We start from the raw sequence: 23,999 nt of genomic DNA on the forward strand, positions 1-23,999 counted from the left end.
TAGGTCCCGGGGAGGAATAATGCCCATGGAAGTAGGAGCTCCTACTTCCAAAGGGGCAAGTCAGCGGAAGAAGCCACTAGTTCTATCCGGCCAAGAGTCACTGTTCCCCGGCCTTACTTGGCAGTAGGTCCCGGGGAGGAATAATGCCCATGGAAGTAGGAGCTCCTACTTCCAAAGGGGCAAGTCAGCGGGAGAAGCCACTTGGCCTATCCGGCCAAGAGTCACTGTTCCCCGGCCACTCTTGGCAGTAGGTCCCGGGGAGGAATAATGCCCATGGAAGTAGGAGCTCCTACTTCCAAAGGGGCAAGTCAGCGGGAGAAGCCACTAGTTCTATCCGGCCAAGAGTCACTGTTCCCCGGCTACACTTGGCAGTAGGTCCCGGGGAGGAATAATGCCCATGGAAGTAGGAGCTACTACCTCCAAAGGGTGAAGACACTTGGCTCTAAGTCCCCGAGAGGTATACTGCCCATGGGAGTAAGAGCTCCTACTTCCAAAGGGGCAAGTCAGCGGGAGAAGCCACTTGGCCTACCCGGCCAAGAGTCACTGTTCCCCGGCCACACTTGGCAGTAGGTCCCGGGGAGGAATAATGCCCATGGAAGTAGGAGCTCCTACTTCCAAAGGGGCAAGTCAGCGGGAGAAGCCACTTGGCCTACCCGGCCAAGAGTCACTGTTCCCCGGCCACACTTGGCAGTAGGTCCCGGGGAGGAATAATGCCCATGGAAGTAGGAGCTCCTACTTCCAAAGGGGCAAGTCAGCGGGAGAAGCCACTTGGCCTATCCGGCCACATGTCACTGTCCCCCGGCCACACTTGGCTGTAGGTCCCGGGGTGGAATAATGCCCATGGAAGTAGGAGCTCCTACTTCCAAAGGGGCAAGTCAGCGGGAGCAGCCACTTGGCCTATCCGGCCAAGTGTCACTGTTCCCCGGCCACACTTGGCTGTAGGTCCCGGAGAGGAATAATGCCCATGGAAGTAAGAGCTCCTACCTCCAAAGGGTGAAGACACTTGGCTCTAAGTCCCCGAGAGGTATACTGCCCATGGAAGTGAGAGCTCCTACTTCCAAAGGGGCAAGTCAGCGGGAGAAGCCACTTGGCCTATCCGGCCAAGAGTCACTGTTCCCCGGCCACACTTGGCAGTAGGTCCCGGGGAGGAATAATGCCCATGGAAGTAAGAGCTCCTACTTCCATAGGGGCAAGTCAGCGGGAGAAGCCACTTGGCCTATCCGGCCAAGAGTCACTGTTCCCCGGCCACACTTGGCAGTAGGTCCCGGGGAGGAATAATGCCCATGGAAGTAGGAGCTCCTACTTCCAAAGGGGCAAGTCAGCGGGAGAAGCCACTTGGCCTATCCGGCCACATGTCACTGTCCCCCGGCCACTCTTGGCTGTAGGTCCCGGGGAGGAATAATGCCCATGGAAGTAGGAGCTCCTACTTCCAAAGGGGCAAGTCAGCGGGAGAAGCCACTTGGACTATCCGGCCAAGAGTCACTGTTCCCCGGCCACACTTGGCAGTATGTCCCGGGGAGGAATAATGCCCATGGAAGTGGGAGCTCCTACTTCCAAAGGGGCAAGTCGGCGGGAGAAGCCACTTGGCCTATCCGGCCAAGAGTCACTGTTCCCCGGCCACACTTGGCAGTAGGTCCCGGGGAGGAATAATGCCCATGGAAGTAAGAGCTCCTACTTCCAAAGGGGCAAGTCAGCGGGAGAAGCCACTTGGCCTATCCGGCCAAGAGTCACTGTTCCCCGGCCACACTTGGCAGTAGGTCCCGGGGAGGAATAATGCCCATGGAAGTAAGAGCTCCTACTTCAATAGGGGCAAGTCAGCGGGAGAAGCCACTTGGCCTATCCGGCCAAGAGTCACTGTTCCCCGGCCACACTTGGCAGTAGGTCCCGGGGAGGAATAATGCCCATGGAAGTAGGAGCTCCTACCTCCAAAGGGTGAAGACACTTGGCTCTAAGTCCCCGAGAGGTATAATGCCCATGGAAGTAAGAGCTCCTACTTCCAAAGGGGCAAGTCAGCGGGAGAAGCCACTTGGCCTATCCGGCCAAGAGTCACTGTTCCCCGGCCACACTTGGCTGTAGGTCCCGGGGAGGAATAATGCCCATGGAAGTAGGAGCTCCTACTTCCAAAGGGGCAAGTCAGCGGGAGAAGAGCCACTTGGCCTATCCGGCCAAGAGTCACTGTTCCCCGGCCACACTTGGCAGTAGGTCCCGGGGAGGAATAATGCCCATGGAAGTAGGAGCTACTACCTCCAAAGGGTGAAGACACTTGGCTCTAAGTCCCCGAGAGGTATACTGCCCATGGGAGTAAGAGCTCCTACTTCCAAAGGGGCAAGTCAGCGGGAGAAGCCACTTGGCCTATCCGGCCAAGAGTCACTGTTCCCCGGCCACACTTGGCAGTAGGTCCCGGAGAGGAATAATGCCCATGGAAGTAGGAGCTCCTACTTCCAAAGGGGCAAGTCAGCGGGAGAAGCCACTTGGCCTACCCGGCCAAGAGTCACTGTTCCCCGGCCACACTTGGCAGTAGGTCCCGGGGAGGAATAATGCCCATGGAAGTAGGAGCTCCTACTTCCAAAGGGGCAAGTCAGCGGGAGAAGCCACTTGGCCTATCCGGCCACATGTCACTGTCCCCCGTCCACACTTGGCTGTAGGTCCCGGGGTGGAATAATGCCCATGGAAGTAGGAGCTCCTACTTCAAAAGGGGCAAGTCAGCGGGAGCAGCCACTTGGCCTACCCGGCCAAGTGTCACTGTTCCCCGGCCACACTTGGCTGTAAGTCCCGGAGAGGAATAATGCCCATGGAAGTAAGAGCTCCTACCTCCAAAGGGCGAAGACACTTGGCTCTAAGTCCCCGAGAGGTATACTGCCCATGGAAGTGAGAGCTCCTACTTCCAAAGGGGCAAGTCAGCGGGAGAAGCCACTTGGCCTATCCGGCCAAGAGTCACTGTTCCCCGGCCACTCTTGGCTGTAGGTCCCGGGGAGGAATAATGCCCATGGAAGTAGGAGCTACTACCTTCAAAGGGGCAAGTCAGCGGGAGAAGCCACTTGGCTTATCCGGCCAAGAGTCACTGTTCCCCGGCCACAATTTGCAGTATGTCCCGGGGAGGAATAATGCCCATGGAAGTAGGAGCTACTACCTCCAAAGGGTGAAGACACTTGGCTCTAAGTCCCCGAGTGGTATACTGCCCATGGAAGTAAGAGCTCCTACTTCCATAGGGGCAAGTCAGCGGGAGAAGCCACTTGGCCTATCCGGCCAAGAGTCACTGTTCCCCGGCCACACTTGGCAGTAGGTCCCGGGGAGGAATAATGCCCATGGAAGTAGGAGCTCCTACTTCCAAAGGGGCAAGTCAGCGGGAGAAGCCACTTGGCCTATCCGGCCAAGAGTCACTGTTCCCCGGCCACTCTTGGCTGTAGGTCCCGGGGAGGAATAATGCCCATGGAAGTAGGAGCTACTACCTCCAAAGGGGCAAGTCAGCGGGAGAAGCCACTTGGCCTATCCGGCAAAGAGTCACTGTTCCCCGGCCACACTTGGCAGTATGTCCCGGGGAGGAATAATGCCCATGGAAGTAGGAGCTACTACCTCCAAAGGGGCAAGTCAGCGGGAGAAGCCACTTGGCCTATCCGGCAAAGAGTCACTGTTCCCCGGCCACACTTGGCTGTAGGTCGAGGGGAGGAATAATGCCCATGGAAGTAGGAGCTCCTACTTCCAAAGGGGCAAGTCAGCGGGAGAAGCCACTTGGCCTATCCGGCAAAGAGTCACTGTTCCCCGGCCACACTTGGCTGTAGGTCCCGGGGAGGAATAATGCCCATGGAAGTAGGAGCTCCTACTTCCAAAGGGGCAAGTCAGCGGGAGAAGCCACTTGGCCTATCCGGCCAAGAGTCACTGTTCCCCGGCCACACTTGGCAGGAGGTCCCGGGGAGGAATAATGCCCATGGAAGTAGGAGCTCCTACTTCCAAAGGGTCAAGTCAGCGGGAGAAGCCACTTCGCCTACCCGGCCAAGTGTCACTGTCCCCCGGCCACACTTGGCAGTAGGTCCCGGGGAGGAATAATGCCCATGGAAGTAGGAGCTCCTACTTCCAAAGGGGCAAGTCAGCGGGAGAAGCCACTTCGCCTACCCGGCCGAGTGTCACTGTCCCCCGGCCAGACTTGGCGGCAAGTCCCCGGGAGGAATAATGCCCATGGAAGTAGGAGCTCCTACTTCCAAAGGGGCAAGTCAGCGGGAGAAGCCACTTGGCCTATCCGGCCACATGTCACTGTCCCCCGGCCAGACTTGGCGGCAAGTCCCGGGGAGGAATAATGCCCATGGAAGTAGGAGCTCCTACTTCCAAAGGGTCAAGTCAGCGGGAGAAGCCACCTCGCCTACCCGGCCAAGTGTCACTGTCCCCCGGCCACTCTTGGCTGTAGGTCCCGGGGAGGAATAATGCCCATGGAAGTAGGAGCTCCTACTTCCAAAGGGGCAAGTCAGCGGGAGAAGCCACTTGGCCTATCCGGCCACATGTCACTGTCCCCCGGCCACACTTGGCAGTAGGTCCCGGGGAGGAATAATGCCCATGGAAGTAGGAGCTCCTACTTCCAAAGGGGCAAGTCAGCGGGAGAAGCCACTTGGCCTATCCGGCCAAGAGTCACTGTTCCCCGGCCACACTTGGCAGTAGGTCCCGGGGAGGAATAATGCCCATGGAAGTAGGAGCTACTACCTCCAAAGGGGCAAGTCAGCGGGAGAAGCCACTTGGCCTATCCGGCCAAGAGTCACTGTTCCCCGGCCACACTTGGCAGTAGGTCCCGGGGAGGAATAATGCCCATGGAAGTGGGAGCTCCTACTTCCAAAGGGGCAAGTCAGCGGGAGAAGCCACTTGGCCTATCCGGCCAAGAGTCACTGTTCCCCGGCCACACTTGGCAGTAGGTCCCGGGGAGGAATAATGCCCATGGAAGTAAGAGCTCCTACTTCCATAGGGGCAAGTCAGCGGGAGAAGCCACTTGGCCTATCCGGCCAAGAGTCACTGTTCCCCGGCCACACTTGGCAGTATGTCCCGGGGAGGAATAATGCACATGGAAGTAGGAGCTACTACCTCCAAAGGGTGAAGACACTTGGCTCTAAGTCCCCGAGAGGTATACTGCCCATGGAAGTAAGAGCTCCTACTTCCAAAGGGGCAAGTCAGCGGGAGAAGCCACTTGGCCTATCCGGCCAAGAGTCACTGTTCCCCGGCCACACTTGGCTGTAGGTCCCGGGGAGGAATAATGCCCATGGAAGTAGGAGCTCCTACTTCCAAAGGGGCAAGTCAGCGGGAGAAGCCACTTGGCCTATCCGGCAAAGAGTCACTGTTCCCCGGCCACACTTGGCTGTAGGTCCCGGGGAGGAATAATGCCCATGGAAGTAGGAGCTCCTACTTCCAAAAGGGCCAGTCAGCGGGAGAAGCCACTTGGCCTATCCGGCCAAGAGTCACTGTTCCCCGGCCACACTTGGCAGTAGGTCCCGGGGAGGAATAATGCCCATGGAAGTAGGAGCTCCTACTTCCAAAGGGGCAAGTCAGCGGGAGAAGCCACTTCGCCTACCCGGCCGAGTGTCACTGTCCCCCGGCCAGACTTGGCGGCAAGTCCCGGGGAGGAATAATGCCCATGGAAGTAGGAGCTCCTACTTCCAAAGGGGCAAGTCAGCGGGAGAAGCCACTTGGCCTATACGGCCACATGTCACTGTCCCCCGGCCACACTTGGCAGTAGGTCCCGGGGAGGAATAATGCCCATGGAAGTAGGAGCTCCTACTTCCAAAGGGGCAAGTCAGCGGGAGAAGCCACTTCGCCTACCCGGCCAAGTGTCACTGTCCCCCGGCCAGACTTGGCGGCAAGTCCCGGGGAGGAATAATGCCCATGGAAGTAGGAGCTCACTTGGCTCTAAGTCTTCGAGAGGTATAATGCCCATGGAAGTAAGAGCTCCAACTTCCAAAGGGGCAAGTCAGCGGGAGAAGCCACTTCGCCTACCCGGCCAAGTGTCACTGTCCCCCGGCCAGACTTGGCGGCAAGTCCCGGGGAGGAATAATGCCCATGGAAGTAGGAGCTCCTACTTCCAAAGGGGCAAGTCAGCGGGAGAAGCCACTTGGCCTATCCGGCCACATGTCACTGTCCCCCGGCCACACTTGGCAGTAGGTCCCGGGGAGGAATAATGCCCATGGAAGTAGGAGCTCCTACTTCCAAAGGGGCAAGTCAGCGGGAGAAGCCACTTCGCCTACCCGGCCAAGTGTCACTGTCCCCCGGCCAGACTTGGCGGCAAGTCCCGGGGAGGAATAATGCCCATGGAAGTAGGAGCTCCTACTTCCAAAGGGGCAAGTCAGCGGGAGAAGCCACTTGGCCTACCCGGCCAAGTGTCACTGTCCCCCGGCCACTCTTGGCTGTAGGTCCCGGGGAGGAATAATGCCCATGGAAGTAGGAGCTCCTACTTCCAAAGGGGCAAGTCAGCGGGAGAAGCCACTTGGCCTATCCGGCCACATGTCGCTGTCCCCCGGCCAGACTTGGCGGCAAGTCCCGGGGAGGAATAATGCCCATGGAAGTAGGAGCTCCTACTTCCAAAGGGGCAAGTCAGCGGGAGAAGCCACTTCGCCTACCCGGCCAAGTGTCACTGTCCCCCGGCCACTCTTGGCTGTAGGTCCCGGGGAGGAATAATGCCCATGGAAGTAGGAGCTCCTACTTCCAAAGGGGCAAGTCAGCGGGAGAAGCCACTTGGCCTATCCGGCCACATGTCACTGTCCCCCGGCCAGACTTGGCGGCAAGTCCCGGGGAGGAATAATGCCCATGGAAGTAGGAGCTCCTACTTCCAAAGGGGCAAGTCAGCGGGAGAAGCCACTTCGCCTACCCGGCCAATTGTCACTGTCCCCCGGCCAGACTTGGCGGCAAGTCCCGGGGAGGAATAATGCCCATGGAAGTAGGAGCTCACTTGGCTCTAAGTCTTCGAGAGGTATAATGCCCATGGAAGTAAGAGCTCCTACTTCCAAAGGGGCAAGTCAGCGGGAGAAGCCACTTCGCCTACCCGGCCAAGTGTCACTGTCCCCCGGCCAGACTTGGCGGCAAGTCCCGGGGAGGAATAATGCCCATGGAAGTAGGAGCTCCTACTTCCAAAGGGGCAAGTAAGCGGGAGAAGCCACTTCGCCTACCCGGCCAAGTGTCACTGTCCCCCGGCCAGACTTGGCGGCAAGTCCCGGGGAGGAATAATGCCCATGGAAGTAGGAGCTCCTACTTCCAAAGGGGCAAGTCAGCGGGAGAAGCCACTTCGCCTACCCGGCCAAGTGTCACTGTCCCCCGGCCAGACTTGGCGGCAAGTCCCGGGGAGGAATAATGCCCATGGAAGTAGGAGCTCCTACTTCCAAAGGGGCAAGTCAGCGGGAGAAGCCACTTCGCCTACCCGGCCAAGTGTCACTGTCCCCCGGCCAGACTTGGCGGCAAGTCCCGGGGAGGAATAATGCCCATGGAAGTAGGAGCTCCTACTTCCAAAGGGGCAAGTCAGCGGGAGAAGCCACTTCGCCTACCCGGCCAAGTGTCACTGTCCCCCGGCCAGACTTGGCGGCAAGTCCCGGGGAGGAATAATGCCCATGGAAGTAGGAGCTCACTTGGCTCTAAGTCTTCGAGAGGTATAATGCCCATGGAAGTAAGAGCTCCTACTTCCAAAGGGGCAAGTCAGCGGGAGAAGCCACTTCGCCTACCCGGCCAAGTGTCACTGTCCCCCGGCCAGACTTGGCGGCAAGTCCCGGGGAGGAATAATGCCCATGGAAGTAGGAGCTCCTACTTCCAAAGGGGCAAGTCAGCGGGAGAAGCCACTTCGCCTACCCGGCCAAGTGTCACTGTCCCCCGGCCAGACTTGGCGGCAAGTCCCGGGGAGGAATAATGCCCATGGAAGTAGGAGCTCCTACTTCCAAAGGGGCAAGTCAGCGGGAGAAGCCACTTGGCCTACCCGGCCAAGTGTCACTGTCCCCCGGCCAGACTTGGCGGCAAGTCCCGGGGAGGAATAATGCCCATGGAAGTAGGAGCTCACTTGGCTCTACGTCTTCGAGAGGTATAATGCCCATGGAAGTAAGAGCTCCTACTTCCAAAGGGGCAAGTCAGCGGGAGAAGCCACTTCGCCTACCCGGCCAAGTGTCACTGTCCCCCGGCCAGACTTGGCGGCAAGTCCCGGGGAGGAATAATGCCCATGGAAGTAGGAGCTCACTTGGCTCTAAGTCTTCGAGAGGTATAATGCCCATGGAAGTAAGAGCTCCTACTTCCAAAGGGGCAAGTCAGCGGGAGAAGCCACTTCGCCTACCCGGCCAAGTGTCACTGTCCCCCGGCCAGACTTGGCGGCAAGTCCCGGGGAGGAATAATGCCCATGGAAGTAGGAGCTCCTACTTCCAAAGGGGCAAGTCAGCGGGAGAAGCCACTTCGCCTACCCGGCCAAGTGTCACTGTCCCCCGGCCAGACTTGGCGGCAAGTCCCGGGGAGGAATAATGCCCATGGAAGTAGGAGCTCCTACTTCCAAAGGGGCAAGTCAGCGGGAGAAGCCACTTCGCCTACCCGGCCAAGTGTCACTGTCCCCCGGCCAGACTTGGCGGCAAGTCCCGGGGAGGAATAATGCCCCATGGAGCTCGGGCAGACTAGAAGTAACCTCGTCTGCCCGCTGGAGGGCGCCCTTCCCGGAGCGGAGGGGACCCCCTTGGCCACCAAGTGCAAGCCGAGTTTGGAGCTCGAAACCCGGCCACGCTTGGTCGTAGGTCCCGGTGAGGAACATGGCCATGGAAGTCGGAGCTCAAACCTCCAAACTGACCTCAGCCGGAGCACTTGCTGAGGCTGCCCGGGCATGGGTTACTGTTCCCCGGGCACACTTGGTCGTAGGTCCAAGTGTGGAACGTGTCCATGGAAGTTGAAGTGAAGAGAACCGCGAAAGGGAGTTTTTGCGCGAAGCCGCGGCCGAGGAGGGCTCACCGATCCCGGCGTGATTTCTGCCAGGCCCGGTACCCAAACCGAACTCCGCATGGTGGCTGGATCCGCGACCCTGGAACCCTGGGCCGGGAGCCTAGGGGCGAGAGGGGCCCCATGGAGCTCGGGCAGACTAGAAGTACCCTCGTCTGCCCGCTGGAGGGCGCCCTTCCCGGAGCGGAGGGGACCCCCCAAGCGACCAAGTGCAAGCCGAGTTTGGAGCTCGAAACCCGGCCACACTTGGTAGTATGTCCCGGTGAGGAACATGCCCATGGAAGTAAGAGCTCAGCGGGAGCAGCCACTCAGGCTACACGGGAATGTGTCACTGTCCCCCGGCCAAGACTTGGCGGCAAGTCCCGGGGAGGAATAGTTCCCATGGAAGTAGCTCAGCGGGAGCAGCCACTCAGGCTACCCGGGAATGTGTCACTGTCCCCCGGCCAAGACTTGGCGGCAAGTCCCGGGGAGGAATAGTTCCCATGGAAGTAGCTCAGCGGGAGCAGCCACTCAGGCTACCCGGGAATGTGTCACTGTCCCCCGGCCAGACTTGGCGGCAGGTCCCGGGGAGGAATAGTGCTCATGGAAGTAGCTCAGCGGGAGCAGCTGCTGAGGCTACCCGGGAATGTGTCACTGTCCCTCGGCCACACTTGGTCGTTGATTCCTGATGAGGAACATGCCCATGGAACTAAAGAGTTCAGCGGGAGCAGCCGCTCAGGCTACCCGGGAATGTGTCACTGTCCCCCGGCCAGACTTGGCGGCAGGTCCCGGGGAGGAATAGTGCCCATGGAAGTCGGAGCTCCAACCTCCAAGTTGACCTCAGCGGGAGCAGCCGCTGAGGCTACCCGGGCCTGGGTGACTGTTCCCCGGCCACACTTGGTCGGAGGTCCCGGTGTGGAACATGCCCATGGAAGTTGAAGGGAAGAGAACCGCGAAAGGGAGTTTGGAGGCTGAGCCGCGGCCGAGGAGGTCTCACCGATCCCGGCGTGATTCCAGCCAGGCCCGGTACCCTATACCGAACTCGACAGGGTGGCTGTATCCGGGACCCTGGAACCCTGGGCGGGGAGCCTAGGGGCGAGAGGGGCCCCATGGAGCTCGGGCAGACTAGAAGTACCCTCGTCTGCCCGCTGGAGGGCGCCCTTCCCGGAGCGGAGGGGACCCCCCAAGCGACCAAGTGCAAGCCGAGTTTGGAGCTCGAAACCCGGCCACACTTGGTAGTATGTCCCGGTGAGGAACATGCCCATGGAAGTAAGAGCTCAGCGGGAGCAGCCACTCAGGCTACCCGGGAATGTGTCACTGTCCCCCGGCCAGACTTGGCGGCAGGTCCCGGGGAGGAATAGTGCCCATGGAAGTAGCCCAGCGGGAGCAGCCGCTCAGGCTACCCGGGAATGTGTCACTGTCCCCCGGCCAGACTTGGCGGCAGGTCCCGGGGAGGAATAGTGCTCATGGAAGTAGCTCAGCGGGAGCAGCTGCTGAGGCTACCCGGGAATGTGTCACTGTCCCTGGGCCACACTTGGTCGTTGGTTCCTGATGAGGAACATGCCCATGGAAGTAAGAGTTCAGCGGGAGAAGCCGCTCAAGCTACCCGGGAATGTGTCACTGTCCCCCGGCCAGACTTGGCGGCAGGTCCCGGGGAGGAATAGTGCCCATGGAAGTCGGAGCTCCAACCTCCAAGTTGACCTCAGCGGGAGCAGCCGCTGAGGCTACCCGGGCATGGGTGACTGTTCCCCGGCCACACTTGGTCGGAGGTCCCGGTGTGGAACATGCCCATGGAAGTTGAAGGGAAGAGAACCGCGAAAGGGAGTTTGGAGGCTGAGCCGCGGCCGAGGAGGTCTCACCGATCCCGGCGTGATTCCAGCCAGGCCCGGTACCCTATACCGAACTCGGCAGGGTGGCTGTATCCGGGACCCTGGAACCCTGGGCGGGGAGCCTAGGGGCGAGAGGGGCCCCATGGAGCTCGGGCAGACTAGAAGTACCCTCGTCTGCCCGCTGGAGGGCGCCCTTCCCGGAGCGGAGGGGACCCCCAAGCGACCAAGTGCAAGCCGAGTTTGGAGCTCGAAACCCGGCCACACTTGGTAGTATGTCCCGGTGAGGAACATGCCCATGGAAGTAAGAGCTCAGCGGGAGCAGCCACTCAGGCTACCCGGCAATGTGTCACTGTCCCCCGGCCAAGACTTGGCGGCAAGTCCCGGGGAGGAATAGTGCCCATGGAAGTAGCTCAGCGGGAGCAGCCGCTCAGGCTACCCGGGAATGTGTCACTGTCCCCCGGCCAGACTTGGCGGCAGGTCCCGGGGAGGAATAGTGCTCATGGAAGTAGCTCAGCGGGAGCAGCCACTCAGGCTAACCGGGAATGTGTCACTGTCCCTGGGCCACACTTGGTCGTTGGTTCCTGATGAGGAACATGCCCATGGAAGTAAGAGTTCAGCGGGAGCAGCCGCTCAGGGCTACCCGGGAATGTGTCACTGTCCCCCGGCCAGACTTGGCGGCAGGTCCCGGGGAGGAATAGTGCCCATGGAAGTCGGAGCTCCAACCTCCAAGTTGACCTCAGCGGGAGCAGCCGCTGAGGCTACCCGGGCATGGGTGACTGTTCCCCGGCCACACTTGGTCGGAGGTCCCGGTGTGGAACATGCCCATGGAAGTTGAAGGGAAGAGAACCGCGAAAGGGAGTTTGGAGGCTGAGCCGCGGCCGAGGAGGTCTCACCGATCCCGGCGTGATTCCAGCCAGGCCCGGTACCCTATACCGAACTCGGCAGGGTGGCTGTATCCGGGACCCTGGAACCCTGGGCGGGGAGCCTAGGGGCGAGAGGGGCCCCATGGAGCTCGGGCAGACTAGAAGTACCCTCGTCTGCCCGCTGGAGGGCGCCCTTCCCGGAGCGGAGGGGACCCCCAAGCGACCAAGTGCAAGCCGAGTTTGGAGCTCGAAACCCGGCCACACTTGGTAGTATGTCCCGGTGAGGAACATGCCCATGGAAGTAAGAGCTCAGCGGGAGCAGCCACTCAGGCTACCCGGCAATGTGTCACTGTCCCCCGGCCAAGACTTGGCGGCAAGTCCCGGGGAGGAATAGTGCCCATGGAAGTAGCTCAGCGGGAGCAGCCGCTCAGGCTACCCGGGAATGTGTCACTGTCCCCCGGCCGGACTTGGCGGCAGGTCCCGGGGAGGAATAGTGCTCATGGAAGTAGCTCAGCGGGAGCAGCCACTCAGGCTAACCGGGAATGTGTCACTGTCCCTGGGCCACACTTGGTCGTTGGTTCCTGATGAGGAACATGCCCATGGAAGTAAGAGTTCAGCGGGAGCAGCCGCTCAGGGCTACCCGGGAATGTGTCACTGTCCCCCGGCCAGACTTGGCGGCAGGTCCCGGGGAGGAATAGTGCCCATGGAAGTCGGAGCTCCAACCTCCAAGTTGACCTCAGCGGGAGCAGCCGCTGAGGCTACCCGGGCATGGGTGACTGTTCCCCGGCCACACTTGGTCGGAGGTCCCGGTGTGGAACATGCCCATAGAAGTTGAAGGGAAGAGAACCGCGAAAGGGAGTTTGGAGGCTGAGCCGCGGCCGAGGAGGTCTCACCGATCCCGGCGTGATTCCAGCCAGGCCCGGTACCCTATACCGAACTCGGCAGGGTGGCTTTATCCGGGACCCTGGAACCCTGGGCGGGGAGCCTAGGGGCGAGAGGGGCCCCATGGAGCTCGGGCAGACTAGAAGTACCCTCGTCTGCCCGCTGGAGGGCGCCCTTCCCGGAGCGGAGGGGACCCCCCAAGCGACCAAGTGCAAGCCGAGTTTGGAGCTCGAAACCCGGCCACACTTGGTAGTTGGTCCCGGTGAGGAACATGCCCATGGAAGTAAGAGCTCAGCGGGAGAAGCCACTCAGGCTACCCGGGAATGTGTCACTGTCCCCCGGCCAAGACTTGGCGGCAAGTCCCGGGGAGGAATAGTGCCCATGGAAGTAGCTCAGCGGGAGCAGCCACTCAGGCTACCCGGGAATGTGTCACTGTCCCTCGGCCACACTTGGTCGTAGGTCCCGGTGAGGAACATGCCCATGGAAGTCGGAGCTCCAACCTCCAACCGGGTGAAGCCTCCGAGAGCTAGCCGGGAATAGGGCGCCAATCCCGGCTACCGCCCTCCAGGCTTGCCCCGGTCGAAAGACCTACGTCCTCGCACCAGCACAAGCGCAAAAATTTTCTAAGTGTGGGAGAACCGAGGACCCGCCCGGTGGCACTCTGCCTCTCGCTGCCGCCCTCCTGGAAGCGTCCTCGGTCACTGTGTGTGCGGCAGATATCAGAGCTCCGGAAAGGTGAAAAAGAACCGGTAAGAGGGCGAATCCGGCAGCTCCCTGCCGGGCGAGGACCACCGCGAGCGGCGGGGACGTCAGACGGGAGACGCGCGGCGGACCTTCCGTCGGAGTGCCTGGGATTTTGACCTCGGAGAAGTTCGAAAAAATTATGCGGTCGGAGCTGTCTGCCCCGGCCGGGGAAGGCTCACCGCCGGCGGCTGCCAACCCCTGGCTTGCCCGCTGGATGCCCTTTCGGAGGCTGCTGAAAAAGAACTGTCAGGCGGGCACCTCTCGGAAGAACCGCAGACCAAAACGACCGGTAAAAATTTTGGGCGATCCGACACGTAGTGCACCTTCGGCGGCAGAGAAAAGCAGCAAAAATACCGGTCAGAGAAGGGGAGTTTTGGTCGACTCTGCCAGGTTTTTGCACTAAGTCAGATCCGTAATGCCAGCGGGACTGAGTCGCTTTTGCGTGCCGTGGTCCTGGAGGCCTGCTCGGACAGAGCGGTCCTTCGGGTCCCGCGGGAAGGGGCATTTCATGTTCCTCTGCGGGAGGTGATCCATTTTCTGCGGGAAATGGCGAGCCCCTTCGGCTACAAGAGTGTGTAGGTCCCGCTCAACAGTCTACGTCCTTAACCATCGGGGACTTTGTAGATTTTGCCCAAAATCGCTCTCCGCAGAACAGAGCGTGAGGTCTCCGCGGCGGAGGCCGGAAAAGGTGCGAGGTGAGCGGCATGGTATGACTGGGCTCGTGCCGCTCACTGCTACCCGGAGCGTGGCGCCCTCCGGGTAAAAAGCTAGCCGGGGCGAGTAGGTGGGTTGACGGGCGCATAAGCAACGCCGTCCCCGCCGTACAAGGTGCCGGTGGCCTGGCGAACCACCGGCGTAAGGCTAGCCAGGGCGTACCGCGGGGCAGAGGGCGCATAAGCCACGCTCTCTCTCCATCCCACCAGCACAAGCGAAAAATTTTCAAAGTGTGGGAGAACCGGCTTCCCGACCGGTGGCACTCTGCCTCTCTCTGCCGCCCTCCTGGAAGCGTCCTCGGTCACTCGGAGTACGGCAGATTTAAGAGCTCCGGAATGGTGAAAAAGAACCGGAGAGAGGGCGACTCCGGCTTCTCTCTGCCGGGCGAGGACCACCGCAGGCGGCGGGGACCTCTGACAGGAGGCGGCGCTGCGGGCAGGCTTTCTAAGTGCCTGGGCTTTTGGCCTCGGCGAAAGTCGAAAAAATTATGCGGTCGGAGCTTTCTGCCCCGGCCGGGGAAGGCTCACCGCCGGCGGCTGCCAACCCCTGGCTTGCCCGCTGGATGCCCTTTCGGAGGCTGCTGAAAAAGAACTGTCAGGCGGGCACCTCTCGGAAGAACCGCAGACCAAAACGACCGGTAAAAATTTTGGGCGATCCGACCCGTAGTGCACCTTCGGCGGCAGAGAAAAGCAACAAAAATACCGGTCAGAGAAGGGGAGTTTTGGTCGACTCTGCCAGGTTTTTGCACTAAGTCAGATCCGTAATGCCAGCGGGACTGAGTCGCTTTTGCGTGCCGTGGTCCTGGAGGCCTGCTCGGACAGAGCGGTCCTTCGGGTCCCGCGGGAAGGGGCATTTCATGTTCCTCTGCGGGAGGTGATCCATTTTCTGCGGGAAATGGCGAGCCCCTTCGGCTACAAGAGTGTGTAGGTCCCGCTCAACAGTCTACGTCCTTAACCATCGGGGACTTTGTAGATTTTGCCCAAAATCGCTCTCCGCAGAACAGAGCGTGAGGTCTCCGCGGCGGAGGCCGGAAAAGGTGCGAGGTGAGCGGCATGGTATGACTGGGCTCGTGCCGCTCACTGCTACCCGGAGCGTGGCGCCCTCCGGGTAAAAGGCTAGCCGGGGCGAGTAGGTGGGATGACGGGCGCATAAGCAACGCCGTCCCCGCCGTACAAGGTGCCGGTGGCCTGGCGAACCACCGGCGTAAGGCTAGCCAGGGCGTACCGCGGGGCAGAGGGCGCATAAGCCACGCTCTCTCTCCATCCCACCAGCACAAGCGAAATATTTTCAAAGTGTGGGAGAACCGGCTTCCCGACCGGTGGCACTCTGCCTCTCGCTGCCGCCCTCCTGGAAGCGTCCTCGGTCACTCGGAGTACGGCAGATTTAAGAGCTCCGGAATGGTGAAAAAGAACCGGAGAGAGGGCGACTCCGGCTTCTCTCTGCCGGGCGAGGACCACCGCAGGCGGCGGGGACGTCTGACAGGAGACGGCGCTGCGGGCAGGCTTTAAAAGTGCATGGGGTTTTGGCCTCGGCAAAAGTCGAAAAAATTATGCGGTCGGAGCTGTCTGCCCCGGCCGGGGAAGGCTCACCGCCGGCGGCTGCCAACCCCTGGCTTGCCCGCTGGATGGCCTTTCGGAGGCTTCTGAAAAAGAACTGTCAGGCGGGCACCTCTCGGAAGAACCGCAGACCAAAACGACCGGTAAAAATTTTGGGCGATCCGACCCGTAGTGCACCTTCGGCGGCAGAGAAAAGCAACAAAAATACCGGTCAGAGAAGGGGAGTTTTGGTCGACTCTGCCAGGTTTTTGCACTAAGTCAGATCCGTAATGCCAGCGGGACTGAGTCGCTTTTGCGTGCCGTGGTCCTGGAGGCCTGCTCGGACAGGGCGGTCCTTTCGGGTCCCGCGGGAAGGGGCATTTCATGTTCCTCTGCGGGAGGTGATCCATTTTCTGCGGGAAATGGCGAGCCCCTTCGGCTACAAGAGTGTGTAGGTCCCGCTCAACAGTCTACGTCCTTAACCATCGGGGACTTTGTAGATTTTGGTCAAGATCGCCCCCCGCATGTCCTAGCGGGAGGTCTCCGCGGCGGAGGCCGGAAAAGGTGCGAGGTGAGCGGCATGGTATGACTGGGCTCGTGCCGCTCACTGCTACCCGGAGCGTGGCGCCCTCCGGGTAAAAGGCTAGCCGGGGCGAGTAGGTGGGATGACGGGCGCATAAGCAACGCCGTCCCCGCCGTACAAGGTGCCGGTGGCCTGGCGAACCACCGGCGTAAGGCTAGCCAAGGGCGTACCGCGGGGCAGAGGGCGCATAAGCCACGCTCTCTCTCCATCCCACCAGCACAAGCGAAAAATTTTCAAAGTGTGGGAGAACCGGCTTCCCGACCGGTTGCACTCTGCCTCTCGCTGCCGCCGTCCTGGAAGCGTCCTCGGTCACTCGGAGTACGGCAGATTTAAGAGCTCCGGAATGGTGAAAAAGAACCGGAGAGAGGGCGACTCCGGCTTCTCTCTGCCGGGCGAGGACCACCGCAGGCGGCGGGGACGTCTGACAGGAGACGGCGCTGCGGGCAGGCTTTAAAAGTGCATGGGGTTTTGGCCTCGGAGAAAGTCGAAAAAATTATGCGGTCGGAGCTGTCTGCCCCGGCCGGGGAAGGCTCACCTCCGGCGGCTGCCAACCCCTGGCTTGCCCGCTGGATGGCCTTTCGGAGGCTGCTGAAAAAGAACTGTCAGGCGGGCACCTCTCGGAAGAACCGCAGACCAAAACGACCGGTAAAAATTTTGGGCGATCCGACCCGTAGTGCACCTTCGGCGGCAGAGAAAAGCAACAAAAATACCGGTCAGAGAAGGGGAGTTTTGGTCGACTCTGCCAGGTTTTTGCACTAAGTCAGATCCGTAATGCCAGCGGGACTGAGTCGCTCTTGCGTGCCGTGGTCCTGGAAGCCTGCTCGGACAGAGTGGTCCTTCGGGTCCCGCGGGAAGGGGCATTTCATGTTCCTCTGCGGGAGGTGATCCATTTTCTGCGGGAAATGGCGAGCCCCTTCGGCTACAAGAGTGTGTAGGTCCCGCTCAACAGTCTACGTCCTTAACCATCGGGGACTTTGTAGATTTTGCCCAAAATCGCTCTCCGCAGAACAGAGCGGGAGGTCTCCGCGGCGGAGGCCGGAAAAGGTGCGAGGTGAGCGGCATGGTATGACTGGGCTCGTGCCGCTCACTGCTACCCGGAGCGTGGCGCCCTCCGGGTAAAAGGCTAGCCGGGGCGAGTAGGTGGATTGACGGGCGCATAAGCAACGCCGTCCCCGCCGTACAAGGTGCCGGTGGCCTGGCGAACCACCGGCGTAAGGCTAGCCAAGGGCGTACCGCGGGGCAGAGGGCGCATAAGCCACGCCGTCCCCGCTGTACAAGGTGCCGGTGGCCTGGCGAACCACCGGCGTAAGGCTAGCCAAGGGCGTACCGCGGGGCAGAGGGCGCATAAGCCACGCTCTCTCTCCATCCCACCAGAACAAGCGAAAAAATTTCAAAGTGTGGGAGAACCGGCTTCCCGACCGGTGGCACTCTGCCTCTCGCTGCCGCCCTCCTGGAAGCGTCCTCGGTCACTCGGTGTCCGGCAGATTTCAGAGCTCCGGAATGGTGAAAAAGAACCGGTGAGAGGGCGAATCCGGCTTCTCTCTGCCGGGCGAGGACCACCGCAGGCGGCAAGGGACGTCTGCCAGGAGACGGCGCTGCGGGCAGGCTTTAAAAGTGCATGGGGTTTTGGCCTCGGCGAAAGTCGAAAAAATTTTGCGGTCGGAGCTGTCTGCCCCGGCCGGGGAAGGCTCACCGCCGGCGGCTGCCAACCCCTGGCTTGCCCGCTGGATGCCCTTTCGGAGGCTGCTGAAAAAGAACTGTCAGGCGGGCACCTCTCGGAAGAACCGCAGACCAAAACGACCGGTAAAAATTTTGGGCGATCCGATCCTCAGTGCACCTTCGGCGGCAGAGAAAAGCAACAAAAACACCGGTCAAAGAAGGGAGGTTTTGGTCGACTCTGCCTGGTTTTTGCACAAAGTCAGATCCGTAATGCCAGCGGGACTGAGTCGCTTTTGCGTGCCGTGGTCCTGGAGGCCTGCTCGGACAGAGCGGTCCTTCGGGTCCCGCGGGAAGGGGCATTTCATGTTCCTCTGCGGGAGGTGGTCCATTTTCTGCGGGAAATGGCGAGCCCCATCGGCTACAAGAGTGTGTAGGTCCCGCTCAACAGTCTACGTCCTTAACCATCGGGGACTTTGTAGATTTTGGCAGAAATCGCCCCCCGCAGGTCCTAGCGGGAGGTCTCCGCGGCGGAGGCCGGAGAGGGCGCGAGGTGAGCGGCATGGTATGACTGGGTTCGTGCCGCTCACTGGTACCCGGAGCGTGGCGCCCTCCGGGTAAAAGGCTAGCCGGGGCGAGTAGGTGGGTTGACGGGCGCATAAGCCACGCCGTCCCCGCCGTACAAGGTGCCGGTGGCCTGGCGAACCACCGGCGTAAGGCCAGCCAGGGCGGACCGCGGGGCAGAGGGCGCATAAGCCACGCTCTCTCTCCATCCCACCAGAACAAGCGAAAAATTTTCAAAGTGTGGGAGAACCGGCGACCCGACCGGTGGCACTCTGCCTCTCGCTGCCGCCCTCCTGGAAGCGTCCTCGGTCACTCGGTGTCCGGCAGATTTCAGAGCTCCGGAATGGTGAAAAAGAACCGGAGAGGGGGCGACTCCGGCTTCTCTCTGCCGGGCGAGGACCACCGCAGGCGGCAAGGGACGTCTGACAGGAGACGGCGCTGCGGGCAGGCTTTAAAAGTGCATGGGGTTTTGGCCTCGGCGAAAGTCGAAAAAATTTTGCGGTCGGAGCCGTCTGCCCCGGCCGGGGAAGGCTCACCGCCGGCGGCTGCCAACCCCTGGCTTGCCCGCTGGATGGCCTTTCGGAGGCTGCTGAAAAAGAACTGTCAGGCGGGCACCTCTCGGAAGAACCGCAGACCAAAACGACCGGTAAAAATTTTGGGCGATCCGACCCTCAGTGCACCTTCGGCGGCAGAGAAAAGCATCAAAAATACCGGTCAAAGAAGCGAGGTTTTGGTCGACTCTGCCAGGTTTTTGCACAAAGTGTTGGCATCGTGCGGCGTCGCGCTTTGCCGTACCGTATCCCCAATGGAGCGGCGCCCGGCGGGGTAGGCTAGCCATGTGAGGTCGAGGGCGGGAGGACGGGACGTAAGCCAGGCCGTTCTCCACAAGAAATTCCGGACGCGGAGACCCCTTCTCCGCCCTACGGTCCCCAATGGGGTGGCGCCCGGCGGGTGAGGCTAGCCATGGGAGGACGGGACGTAAGCCAGGCCGTTCTCCACAAGAAATTCCGTACGCGGAGACCCCTTCTCCGCCCTACGGTCCCCAATGGGGTGGCGCCCGGCGGGTGAGGCTAGCCATGTGAGGTCGAGGGCGGGAGGACGGGACGTAAGCCAGGCCGTTCTCCACAAGTAAATTCCGGACGCGGAGACCCCTTCTCCGCCCTACGGTCCCCAATGGGGTGGCGCCCGGCGGGTGAGGCTAGCCGTGTGAGGTCGAGGGCGGGAGGACGGGACGTAAGCCAGGCCGTTCTCCACAAGTAAATTCCGGACGCGGAGACCCCTTCTCCGCCCTACGGTCCCCAATGGGGTGGCGCCCGGCGGGTGAGGCTAGCCATGTGAGGTCGAGGGCGGGAGGACGGGACGTAAGCCAGGCCGTTCTCCACAAGTAAATTCCGGACGCGGAGACCCCTTCTCCGCCCTACGGTCCCCAATGGGGTGGCTCCCGGCGGGTGAGGCTAGCCATGTGAGGTCGAGGGCGGGAGGACGGGACGCAAGCCAGGCCGTTCTCCACAAACTCCCAGCGGTAGAGTCTCGGCTCTCCGCTCTTTTGATCGATCTGACACAGCGCGATCCGGCGGGGCAGGGCACTTTGCTCGGTCAGGGGTATTGGCCCCGGCCGGTTTATGGTAAAGCGTTCCTTAGCCTCAGTCTTGGTCGCGCATCAATCCCCCGCTCCCCGTGAGCGGCTGTGGTCCTCTGCCTAAGGTTGTGTAGCGCGGTGCCAGTGTGGTCCTCGCACGGCCCCGCTCCTGCCACAGCGGTAGGACTCTCTGCTTCGGCTGAGGTTTGCTACGAAGCGTATGGAACGGGCGTACTCCACCGTACCGTGGGTGGGGGGCGGCGGCGGCGGCGGCAGCGTCCAGCGCGGAGCTCCGGCTCCCGCGGCAGCGCCTCGCCTAGTGTCCCTCGGGCAAGTCCAATCGCCCCCCGCCCGGTCGGAGAGCGCAGACACACCTCTGTGTCCACGGTTTATTTCCGCAGCACGAAAAGGGACGGCTCCCGCCTGCTCCTCGCGGCGGCGACGAGGCTTAGACCCACCGTGGCGTATCCGCGGTAGGTATGCTCGTCGGTCGGAGGAGCGGTTGCGGTCGAGTGGTCCCCAGTGTACCCTGTTAGCGCTGCCCGCCTACGCCTGAAGAGCTGCGGACCGAGAAAAAGGTTCGCTCCGCTGCTGACGGCGAAGCGCGCGGCACGCCGCGGAAGAGGAGAGGGAGCGGTCGCCCCCGGGGCGGCTCCCCTCCGAGTCCGGCAGAAGCAGAGATTGTAGCGGAGGGGGGGGTTTCTAAATTCCCCGGGCGTGTTATCCCCAGCGGTAGCCTTTGAACTCTTCAACCGCAAGCACGATCGCACGTTCACAGCACCCGTCACTAGGAGCCGGGCCAGAGGCGGGCGGCAGACGAAACCGACATGAGCGCTTAAGGGTATTGCACCCCCGGCGCCCAGACCCTGGAAATTGAGTCTGCCCCCAAAGCCCACCCGCGTCCTCCTTGGCGCTCCCGGAGTACATGGTCGTAGATGGGCCATCGGTCGCTAATGCCAAACTGCGTCCCAGGGGTGCGTCCCCTCTGACCAACGGCAGACCCATCCCTCTCGCCAATCCGCGGATCCCCGCCAGGTCCCGAACAGGGCTCGTCCTTTAGCGTTTCAAATGCGCCCTCCCCGCCATACGAGGGGTTGAGGACCGTAGCCTTCCCTTACGAGAGGCACCAGGGGTGCGCCTGCTCGAGGGCCCGGCCGTGGGCGTAACGCTTGGGCCGCCCGGGGGAGTCGGTAGACCATGGGAGACCAACACTCGCACACGAACGTTGCCCGTGCTTTTGTGGAAGAGAGCTTCTTGCGAGGTTGTCGCTGCGGTGGCGCCCGGACAAACCCTATCCCTAAAACTTCTGGGGAATTGGCGTCTAAGCCTGCACCCTGCACGGTATCCCTGCACCCACGAAGGGGGCCGTGGAAGGCTTGGGGTCGCGCCGGCGAAACCGACCGGATGCCCGGGGTACTGAACCCCCGGGGTCCCACCCTGGAAATTGAGCCGTCCGACCCCGCCACGTCTTCCTAGTGCTCTCCTTGGCTCCCCCGCCTGTGGGCATCGTTAGGGGCTGCGGTCATCAGCGCCGGCTAAGCTTCGGCAACACGGCCGACCCACCCCTTCGGCGCCTGGGGGTGCCTGGTCCCAGTCCGGGCCGTTCCGTAGGGGCGGCTATCCCTTACATGAGGGACTCGGTGCGTCCGCTCGGGCTGCGGGGCTCCGGCTCCGACAGCCGGGGAGCTGGTTTTGACCGCGGGCCTCCACGGGAACCGGCAGGGACCGGACTAGGCGTCAAGCCGAAAATAACCCCGGCACCCTCTGCTTCCAAAGCGAGGGGACCTTTGGCCGAGCGGGGGCACCGGAAGCCGAACCGACCCCAACCCCTCTTCCTACCCCAGGGCTGGGCTGACCAATCCCCTGATCGGGTCTAAAATGGAAGAAGGGGATTCGAGGGAAGGGGCTGGCGGAAGGCAGTTGCCCGACGGAGTAGGCGAAGGCCAGGCCGTTTCCGAGTCCCGAGCAGAGGAGGGCGAACTCGGCTCTTCATCGACCGACGGCGAGGCGAGGGCGGTGGCTGCCGCGGGGAAGACTCCATTGCTCGTCAGCGCGCTAGGAGCGGGGCCGACTGGCTGCTCGGGGTATGGCATCCCCGGGGGCCCACCCTGGAAATCTTCGCTCCTCAGCCGCTGCAGGTTATAAGGTCCCGCCGCGCGTAAGCGCTCAACTCTCCGACCCACGGATGTCGAGCCCATGGTGAGCCGGCCGTTTCGTACGGGGAAAAGGGGTCCTCTGGCCCCACATCGATCGAGGGGGTTTAGATCCGCGGAGGCACGCACCGCGAGGCGAATCGCTGCTTTTCCCCAAGAGGTTAACCTTCAAACCACCGAGTAGGTTCGGGGCAGGGCCGACAGTCTGCACTGGGGTATTGCATCCCTGGTGGGGCGACCCTGGAAATCTCTGCCCCTTTCCACTCTTTCGGTTGGGCCTCTCGTCGGGGCGAGCGTAAGTCGGCAAGCAGACGTGGGAAGAGGCTTCTTACCGGTGACACTCCCTTCGTGAGAGAGGCAGGTACTCGCCCCGGACCCCGGTCCAAATCTGCGCGGGCCGGACGGCCTCGGCCCTAGCCGAAGGCCGCTCCCGCGAAGCCAGGGAGCCGAAAAAATAACCCCGACACCCTCCGCGACCTCGCGTGCTTCCAAAGCGAGGGGAACCTTTGGCCGAGCGGGGCACCCGAAGCCGAACCGACCCCAACCCCTCTTCTTACCCCAGGGCTGGGCTGACCAATCCCCTGATCGGGTCTAAAATGGAAGAAGGGGATTCGAGGGAAGGGGCTGGCGGAAGGCAGTTGCCCGACGGAGTAGGCGAAGGCCAGGCCGTTTCCAAATCCCGAGCCAGAGGAGGGCGAACGACGTTCTTCATCGACCGACGGCGAGGCTAGGGCGAGGGCGGTGGCTGCCGCGGGGAAGACTCCATTGCTTGCCAGCGTGCTAGGAGCGGGGCCGACAGGCTGCTCGGGGTATGGCATCCCCGGGGGCCCACCCTGGAAATCTTCGCTCCTCAGCCGCTGCAGGTTATAAGGTCCCGCCGCGCGTAAGCGCTCAACTCCCCGACCCACGGACGTCGAGCCCATGGTGAGCTGACAGTTTCGTACGGGGAAAAGGGGTCCTCTGGCCCCACATCGATCGAGGGGGTTTAGATCCGCGGAGGCACGCACCGCGAGGCGAATCGCTGCTTTTCCCCAAGAGGTTAACCTTCAAACCACCGAGTAGGTTCGGGGCAGGGCCGACTGTCTGCACTGGGGTATTGCATCCCTGGTGGGGCGACCCTGGAAATCTCTGCCCCTTTCCACTCTTTCGGTTGGGCCTCTCGTCGGGGCGAGCGTAAGTCGGCAAGCAGACGTGGGAAGAGGCTTCTTACCGGTGACACTCCCTTCGTGAGAGAGGCAGGTACTCGCCCCGCACCCCGGTCCAAATCTGCTCGGTCCGGCCGTCGTCGGCCCTAGCCGAAGGCCGCTCCCGCGAAGCCAGGCGATCCGAACCGAGGATCCGCGCGAGCCTTCTCCAAGCCCTCTGCCGGGCGCTGGTGTTGAAAGCGTAGCGGACCCTGTTCGCCGGAGCGATAGGAGCGGAGCACCGGTCCCGCAGGGTTGAAAGCTGGGTAGCAGCGCCGTAGCTTCCCTCCCAGCCTTCCCCCGGACCTGGCGCCCGATCCCCTCCGCTCCTCTGTGCGTTGGCGGGCGGCGCTGCATGGGTACGTCGCGACGGCTCCTATCGTCTCTCTCGCTTAACAGTGTGGAGAGGTGGTGGTGGAGCCGTCCGACACTCGAGGTGCTGAAGTTGAGCGTCCAATGCTTTCCTTCTATGCGCAGCCTACAGGAGCTGTCCGAGCTTCGGAGGTGCTGATGGAGGTGAGAGTCGAGCGCCACTTCTTGGCTGAACTGAGTGGGGAAAGCCAGCGACTGCGAGAGGGAGGGGAAGGGAAGGCTTTTTCGGGTCCTTGGAAGGGACCGAGAGCATCTTTCTTGCCCCCCTGCCCTAAGCTCCATCCAATGTTGTCTGCGAGGTCTTCTCCGGCGGCGGAGAAGCGCTGCGGTAGCAGCAGCAGCAACGAGCGTTCCCATTAGCTCACGGAGCCTGACTCCAAGAGTCTACCCCTCAGAGCTCGGCTACCTGGTTGATCCTGCCAGTAGTATATGCTTGTTTTAAA

At 61.7% G+C, this 23,999-nt stretch overlaps 1 non-coding gene across 1 annotated transcript in view; it reads left to right on the forward strand.

Moving 5' to 3' along the window:
- Window positions 1–23,959: 23,959 nt before the first annotated feature.
- The window catches only part of LOC140111052 (18S ribosomal RNA), a 1,891-nt gene continuing 1,851 nt past the window's right edge, over window positions 23,960–23,999 (forward strand). The window contains exon 1 of the ribosomal RNA XR_011851809.1: window positions 23,960–23,999. This exon is cut by the window's right edge and continues 1,851 nt beyond it. This is a non-coding gene — a ribosomal RNA (18S ribosomal RNA).

The sequence above is a fragment of the Engystomops pustulosus genome, unplaced genomic scaffold (genome assembly GCF_040894005.1).
Source record: "Engystomops pustulosus unplaced genomic scaffold, aEngPut4.maternal MAT_SCAFFOLD_371, whole genome shotgun sequence".
NCBI classification, from domain to species: Eukaryota; Metazoa; Chordata; class Amphibia; order Anura; family Leptodactylidae; genus Engystomops; species Engystomops pustulosus.